Raw genomic sequence first — 7,618 nt, 5'->3', positions numbered from 1 at the left:
GTCCAGTAGTATGTAGGGAAACATACAATGGTCAGTAGCATGTAGGGCAGAATACAGAGGTCAGTAGCATGTAGGGCAGTGTACAGAGGTCAGTAGGATGTAGGCCAGTGTACAGAGGTCAGTAGCATATAGGTCAGTGTACAGAGATCAGCAGCATATAGGGCAGTGTACAGAGGTCACTAGTATGTAGGCCTGGGGTCAGAAGGGCAAAGTATATGGGGGTCAGGGGAGCACGGTACTGACAGATCAGAAGGGCATGGTTCCCGGGGGGAGGGGCAGAAGGACATGGTACTGGGGGGTCAGGATGGTTGGAGTGTCAAGAGGGTATGGCACTGGGGGACAAGAGGGTATGGTAATGGGGGAGCAGGTGGGCTTGGGTGTCAGGAAAGAACAGTACTGGAAGGTCAAGAGGGCACGGTACTGTGGTGTAAGGAGGGCATGGTACTGGGGTGTCAAGAGGGCACAGTACTATATGGTCAGGAGGGCACAATACTGGGGGTCAGGAGGGCACAATACTGGGGGTCAGGAGGGCTTAGTGCTGGGGGTCAGAAGGGCATATTGCTGGGGGTCAGGAGGGCATGGTGCTGAGTGTCAGGAAGGCTGAGGTGTTAGGTAGAGCATAGAAGTTGTATTTTAATGCAGAGGGGTGCAGTGGCAAACCCACATGTCCTGGCTCTGATCCCTACCGGCAATCCTTTGTCACCTTTCCACCTAGCATCACCCACAAGCTCCTTGGATCAGGGAGGAGGGCCGGAGGGGATAAGCATGGAGGTGGAAGAGCTTGGGCATGTTCAGATAAGAGCTAAAATCCACCCAAGCTATACTGGAGGCTTTCCCCTCCCTGCAGCCGCACATAGGCAAGGGGCAGGGGCTGCTTCTGCAGCCAAAGATTAGGTAAGCGTGCGCCTGCTCCACTCTTGAGCTCTCAGATCAGGTTGGCAATGCTGGGAAAAGTTTGCAAGCTTCCCATCACCTGTCGGTAATCGATGGGTAGCTTGTGGTCGACGGGTTGACGGCCCGGTCTAAAATGTCTAGGTATGTCTGTAGCATTGACAGGCCCTTTACTGAAAACCTGAACTACAGAATTTGGAGCAAGTGGGGTCACATACCATATAGTGTCCAGAATACAAGAGCTGTTGTGCCACATCAGCATGCATGTTTTTTTTTTTTTCTTTTAAATTTAAAACAGAACTCTGTGATTCAGAATTTTCATTTCCACACCCATTCAGGCACATGCTTTTCCAGAATGAACTAGGTCTTATTAAATGTAGATCAAAGGATCCATTGTGTTCTTTCCTCACTCCAGCAAGCTAAAACTGGTGGGAAGAGATCAATGACACCAGCAGGTCGCAGTGACTTGCCCCGATTGGGACTTCTGAGAGTGGGATAAGCAGAGCTTTTGGGTTGATTCCATGATTGATGAGATTGAACAGTTACAGAGAACACAGTTTTGTCTTGTTTACTAAGCTTAGTGAATATTCACCTTGCAAAGTGAAAGTGTTCTCCCCCCAAACTAGTAAACAATCTACAATGTTTGCACTGGCAATTTAATTTTAGAGCTCATCCACCTCAGTACAGCGCTATATATATATATATATTAGTGATGAGCCGAACAGCCCCCTGTTCGGTTCGCACCAGAACATCTCGAACAGGGGAAAAGTTTTAGCAAATATGCGAACTCCATTAAAGTCTATGGGACACGAACATAAAAAGTGGCTCCCCAAATCATCACCAACCATAGAAACTTCCCACTGGACCTAACGCAACTTGATTATCTACCTCTCCACTCTGGGACCTTGATTTCCAAATAAATGCAACATTTTCCACAGTCAGTGATGATTACGGGAGTCATGTCATCTGCTGGTGTTGTACAAACATTTTGAACAGGCAAAACAATCACAAAAATAATTGTCTCTCAATTGTGAAGAATGTCTACATCAACTAAAACTAGATGATGAAAAATAAATCCGTGCCAGGGTGACGTGCAAAGAATTAAGGCAAATGGTGCTTCACAAACTGAAATAATTAAGGTGCTCAGGTTGCCTCTTACCGCAAGCCAATCCAATGTTAGCGTAATAACTAGTGAGGTGGCAGTGCAGTAGAAAGGTGACACCCTGTGATGAAGGTGGACTCTTACCACAAAAGGGAGAAATGAGCTTAAAATGTTGTAGCAGAGAATCCAATTCCTGGTCAGCTTGGAGTGGTGTACTCCCACTGGGATGAAAGAATCTATCCGCTCCTCAACTGTATGGATCCGGAGTTCCTCAGGATATAGATACCCAAGAGAAGTTCCCACAGAAAAAAGAGGGGGCATTACCCAATATATTTTATTTATAAAAAAAGGCAGACACTTACATAAATCCAATGCAGATGAAGGCAGTGCTCTTTTAATTCACGGCCGCCTGCAGTGCGGTCCGTGACATGTAACATCACAGCTTGCTCCCTCCGACGCGTTTCCACTAAGGAGTCGGCTTCTGGGATTGGATCTAGAGCTTGGCATGGAGGCGATCAGCCTGTGGCACTGCTGAGGTGTTATGAAAGCTCAGGTTGCTTTGATAATGGCCTTCAGCTTATCTGCATTGTTGGGTCTGGTGTCTCTCATCTTCCTCTTGACTATACCCCACAGATTCTCTGTGGGGTTTAGGTCAGGTGAGTTTGCTGGCAAATCAAGCACAGTGATACCATGATCATGTGACCAGGTATTGGTAGTTTTGGCGGTGTGGGCAGGTGCCAAGTCCTGCTGGAAAATGAAATCAGCATCTCCATAAAGCTGGTCAGCAGAGGCAGTAATTGCCTCAAAAGGGGCCCAAACCAAGTACTGAGTACATATGCATGCTTATACTTTTCAGAGGTCAGATATTGTTCTGTGTACACTCCTTGTTTTATTGATTGCATGTACTATTCTAATTTACTGATATTGTGGATTTTGGGTTTTCATGAGCTGTAAGCCATAATCATCACAATTATGAAAAATCACGGATTGAACTATCTTGCTTTGCATGTAATGAGTCTATCTCATATATTCGTTTCCCCTTTTAAGTTGCATTACTGAAATAAATTAACTTTTGCACGATATTCAAATTTTTTGAGTTTCACCTGTATAACGTGCACAGCAAATATGTTTTCCAAAAGGAAAAAAAATATAGTATTCAAAATAAAATATATATATAAATATAAATCAGCGCTAGAAAATTCACAGCAAATAACAAATATTCAAATAAAATGTGCATAAAATCAGTAAATAATCTTTTTCTGAAAGACACAAAGGACTTATTGACCATGCTGGGTGATGTGTCTGTGAGTGAGGGCACGCCGGCCTTTCTGGTGACGGCCGATGTGTCCTCACTCTATACCATCATCCAGCATGATGATGCCCTGCTCGCCCTTAACTGGACTTTGAGTAGGAGGGATGAAATCCCTTTTGCACAAAAAAGATTTATCCACAGATCCCTTGATTTTTGCCTCTCCCACAATTATTTTTGGTTTAACAATTGTTTTTATAGCCAAAAAACCGGCGTGGCTATGGGGGCTAAATTTGCCCCCAGCCTAGCAAACATTTTTATGGCCGAGTGGGAGGACAAGTTCATTTTTAATCAATGCAAACAGGAATTGCGCTTTTATAAACGTTTTATCGATGACATTTTATTTATTTGGGAAGGTTCTGAAGAATCCCTTTTAACCTTTATGTCCCATTTGAACTCAAATCACAACAACATTCGTTTGGTGTTCCATTGGGACCAAAACACTATCCAATTTTTAGATGTGACGATTTTTAGACACATGAACGGTTTTGCAACGAAAGTTTTTTTCAAGCAGACTGACCGGAGACTGGAACAGTTATCTGTCCATCATGAGTGGCCACCACCCTACGTGGTTAAAAAACATACCGAGGGGCCAATTCATGAGGGTGCGCAGAAACTGCACGTTTGATCAAGACTTTGTTACTCAATCAGGAATAATTAAGGAAAGATTCCTGAAAAAAGGATATAGTGAGGAATGTCTAGACCACGAGATTAAGAGGATTTTAGATCAACCAAGGTCAGACTGTTTACAACCGAAAGTTAAAACCATAGATAATAAAAAAGAATGGAGTTTTTTATCTGATTTTTCCAGTGATTATAACAAAGTAGAAGCCATTTTTAAAAAACATTGCCCACTTTTATTGAAAGATCGTACATTAGGCCCTGTAATACCAACCAACCCGTCCTTTATTTACCGCAAGGCACCAAATTTTGGAGACCGGGTGGTTAAGAAAGTTTTGGATCCACCCAATGTGTCCTTTTTCCCTAATAGGAAAGGTTTCCATACTTGTGGAAGGTGTCGGGCTTGCTTTTTCACTAGCACTAATTTCAAGAAGAGAAGTGAATTCTATGTACCAGCGATTGATAAGCACTTTAAAATTCAGAATTTAATAACTTGTGACACCACTCACGTGGTCTATGGTCTGATGTGCCCGTGCAATCGGATCTATATTGGTCGCACAAAACGTACAGTAAAGAAACGTGTTGGTGAACATATTACAAATATTTTAAATGGTTTTAAGGATCATAGTGTCTCCGAGCACTTTAGAAGACACCATAATTGTGATCCCCGAAGTTTGCACTTTTGGAGGATAGAAAGGGTTACTCCCTCTTGGAGGGGGGCGAACTGGGTGAGGGAATTGTCCAAATGCGAAACAAAGTGGATTTTTCTCACTCAGGCCCTTGATCCCAAAGGTTTAAATATGACCTAGATTTAAACTGTTTCATTAGTGATCTATAAATATTTTGGAATATCGTTTTGGTGCTGATTTTTGCTGATATCTGAGTTTTTAAATTTTTACATTTTAATGTTAATTTTATGTGTATCAACCTATATATGGATTGATTTTTATGCGCAATTCTCTTATGCGTATTAATTTTTATGTGTAATTTTTATGCGTATTTTTATGCACATTAATTTTTATGCGTATTAATTTTTATGCGTATTAATTTTAATGTTATGTGCATTTTTCCATTTGTAAGCCTTTTTATCTGCTTTTATATAATGTATATTGATGCTATGAGTATACTTTTTATGATCTTATCGTGACATGTCCTTGTCTACCTGCACTTGAGCAGCTCGCTTTAAATTTTAAAGTTTAAATTTTAATTTTATAAGAGAGGTGGAGAATACCTATTTGGTTGTGAATGCATCCACATATATAGACAATTGGATTTATCCTATGAATGATAGGTTTATATTCAATTGATTTTATTATTGTTTTTTATGTTGATATTGTAATCCTAACAGAGGAATGCTGACACCATGTAGATATTGCTTTAATGGTGCTAATATTTTTACATGCTTGGTAAGTGTAAAGTGTTTAGAAATATACAAGGAGCCGGAATCTGTAGTCGGATTCCTTCGTATGTGGGCGGTGGATTGAGAAACCTAGGCCGACCTATTACATGCGGAGACTGAATCAGAGTCCAGGGAATTAGCATAAAAGGGTGTTCCCGAGTGACGCTATCCGATGTGTCAGCATCCCACTGTATTTAAATACAATGCCGTGCCGTAAGGTTCACGCCCCTGTGAACAAGTCGGATATGACGAAACATGTCAGGGAGTGAACCTTACGGCGACTGGAAGTGAGAGGGTGTTACCTACGGAGGCTGGCGTGATCCGGACCATCAGCGTGGAGAGGGTGAGCCAGACCTTCAGCACCGATCGGTGCATCCGTGGCACAATCCGTTTGATATAGGAGGCTTGTTTATATGCTTTGTTTGTGAGTACATTTCTTTTGGATTTGGTGAATAAAATGTGTGGAGTGTAAACAATATTACGCTAGTGTGGTTTTTCCCTTCTTTCCCTGCAATCTGTGGTGAATGGGAGTATCATTGTGATGAGAAGGAAATCTTTGCAAGAAAAGACACAGTCGCTTGTTGCCATCTGACTGGATAAGATTTGTGTTATTCTGCTCTGCTGCCTATCCTATGAGAATAGGTGGGCCACACTGTCTGGTGAGTTGCCACCCCCCTTATTGAGCACTGAGGTGAAGGATGTGTGGTGTGGTGACCCCATAACAAGCACGAATATTCCCAATCTATGGAGTCTGTTTTCTCTACATGAGATTTTAAAGAGACTTTTTATCTTGTTTGTGGAGGATTATTATGACATTATCAATTATCTATCTGCGCTACTTTTACTAGTGGTTTGTTCTTTATTTGTGACTTTCTCCTGGTAACTTTTACAATCAGCAAATCTTAATAATATCAAAAAGTGTCCATAGTGCACAGAGTGTGTCAATTCCCAAAAAAAAAATTCCAGTGAAAGTAACTGCAATAAAAATATATATATAAAAGTGACAAGTGTCTATTGTCCAATCCAAAGTGAAAAATATATAGAGCATAGATGAGTGGGTGTCTTCCGTGGGAAAGATGAGGGGAAATCCCAACAAAACTGTGAACACGAAATAACAAGGTAATGATCACAATCTGATAGGGCTCGAGGTTATGTTAGACCTTCAAAGGTGGAGCTCACCAACTCTTTAGGCATTCTCAAAGTAATTGAGCCTTGCCACCTCTCGCCCCTTCCATTACCCCTCCCATGACATCTCGGGGACATCCTGCTTTATGATATTTCTCCAGTGGCCTACCAGCTAGTCTTACTTGTCTAACAGCTATAGTCAACTCCATTCAAAACATGCTTTCAGATGTTTTTATTTGTGTTTCCATGTGTATGATAACTTGTCACATACATTGTGAAGGCAGCTATGCCATCCCTTCCATACTTTCGCTTGATACTTTGTATTCTCTTTTGTTTTACACAGAAAAAAAAAAAAACAGAGTGAGGAAACTCAAACCTACACTCACGTGAGAAAAAATCAGGCCCCCTTCTCTTCCAGATTGGGCTACACTGTGTGGAAAAGCTACATAGGTCTCAGGAACAGATGGACATAAAGACAAGTCCCCTTACATGTAAATATCTGTCATAATGAACTGTATGTATTTCATATGTGCATTTAGATGCATGCATTAAGTTCAGCTTTAAGACTGACTTACAACAATTCCCCCATACAATCCTACTGTTTTGAATCCTGCTGTACGATTTGAATACAAGATCATAAAAGTAGACAGCTGTACTAAAGCTTGTGAGCAGGGCTTTTTTTCAGCTGGAACTTGGTGGAACTCAGTTCCACCACCTTTGGCTCAGGCTCTCTGCTCCCTGCTCATCACTATCACTTGTAAACACAGAGGTCTGACTTCCTCTTTTTTCCAAGGGCAGTATGGGGACAAAGGAGATGCCGGTGCCTGGGGTGCAGTGTGAATGCTGACACCCCCACTGGATGATCTCCCTCAAGTGAGAGAGGCAAAGCCATCTACAGTGTGAGGGGAGGTACTAGAGAAGAAGTGGGGTAAAAGTGAGATGTGGATGGGGGATGCCTAGCTAAGAAGCTGTGGATAAAGGCTGAACTCTGCACTCTGTGTGTAGCGCACCCCTGAACCCTGCACTGTATATGTAGCACACTTCTTAACTCTGCACGTAGCACACCCCTGAACTCTGCACTCTGTGTGTAGCGCACCCCTGAACCCTGCACTGTATATATAGCACACTTCTTAACTCTGCACGTAGCACACCCCTGAACTCTGCACTCTGT

The sequence above is a fragment of the Pelophylax lessonae genome, assembly GCF_965119305.1.
Source record: "Pelophylax lessonae genome assembly, chromosome: 6".
NCBI classification, from domain to species: domain Eukaryota; kingdom Metazoa; phylum Chordata; class Amphibia; order Anura; family Ranidae; genus Pelophylax; species Pelophylax lessonae.
The sequence above is the reverse complement of the archived record's forward strand: the minus strand, read 5'-3'. Positions refer to the sequence as shown.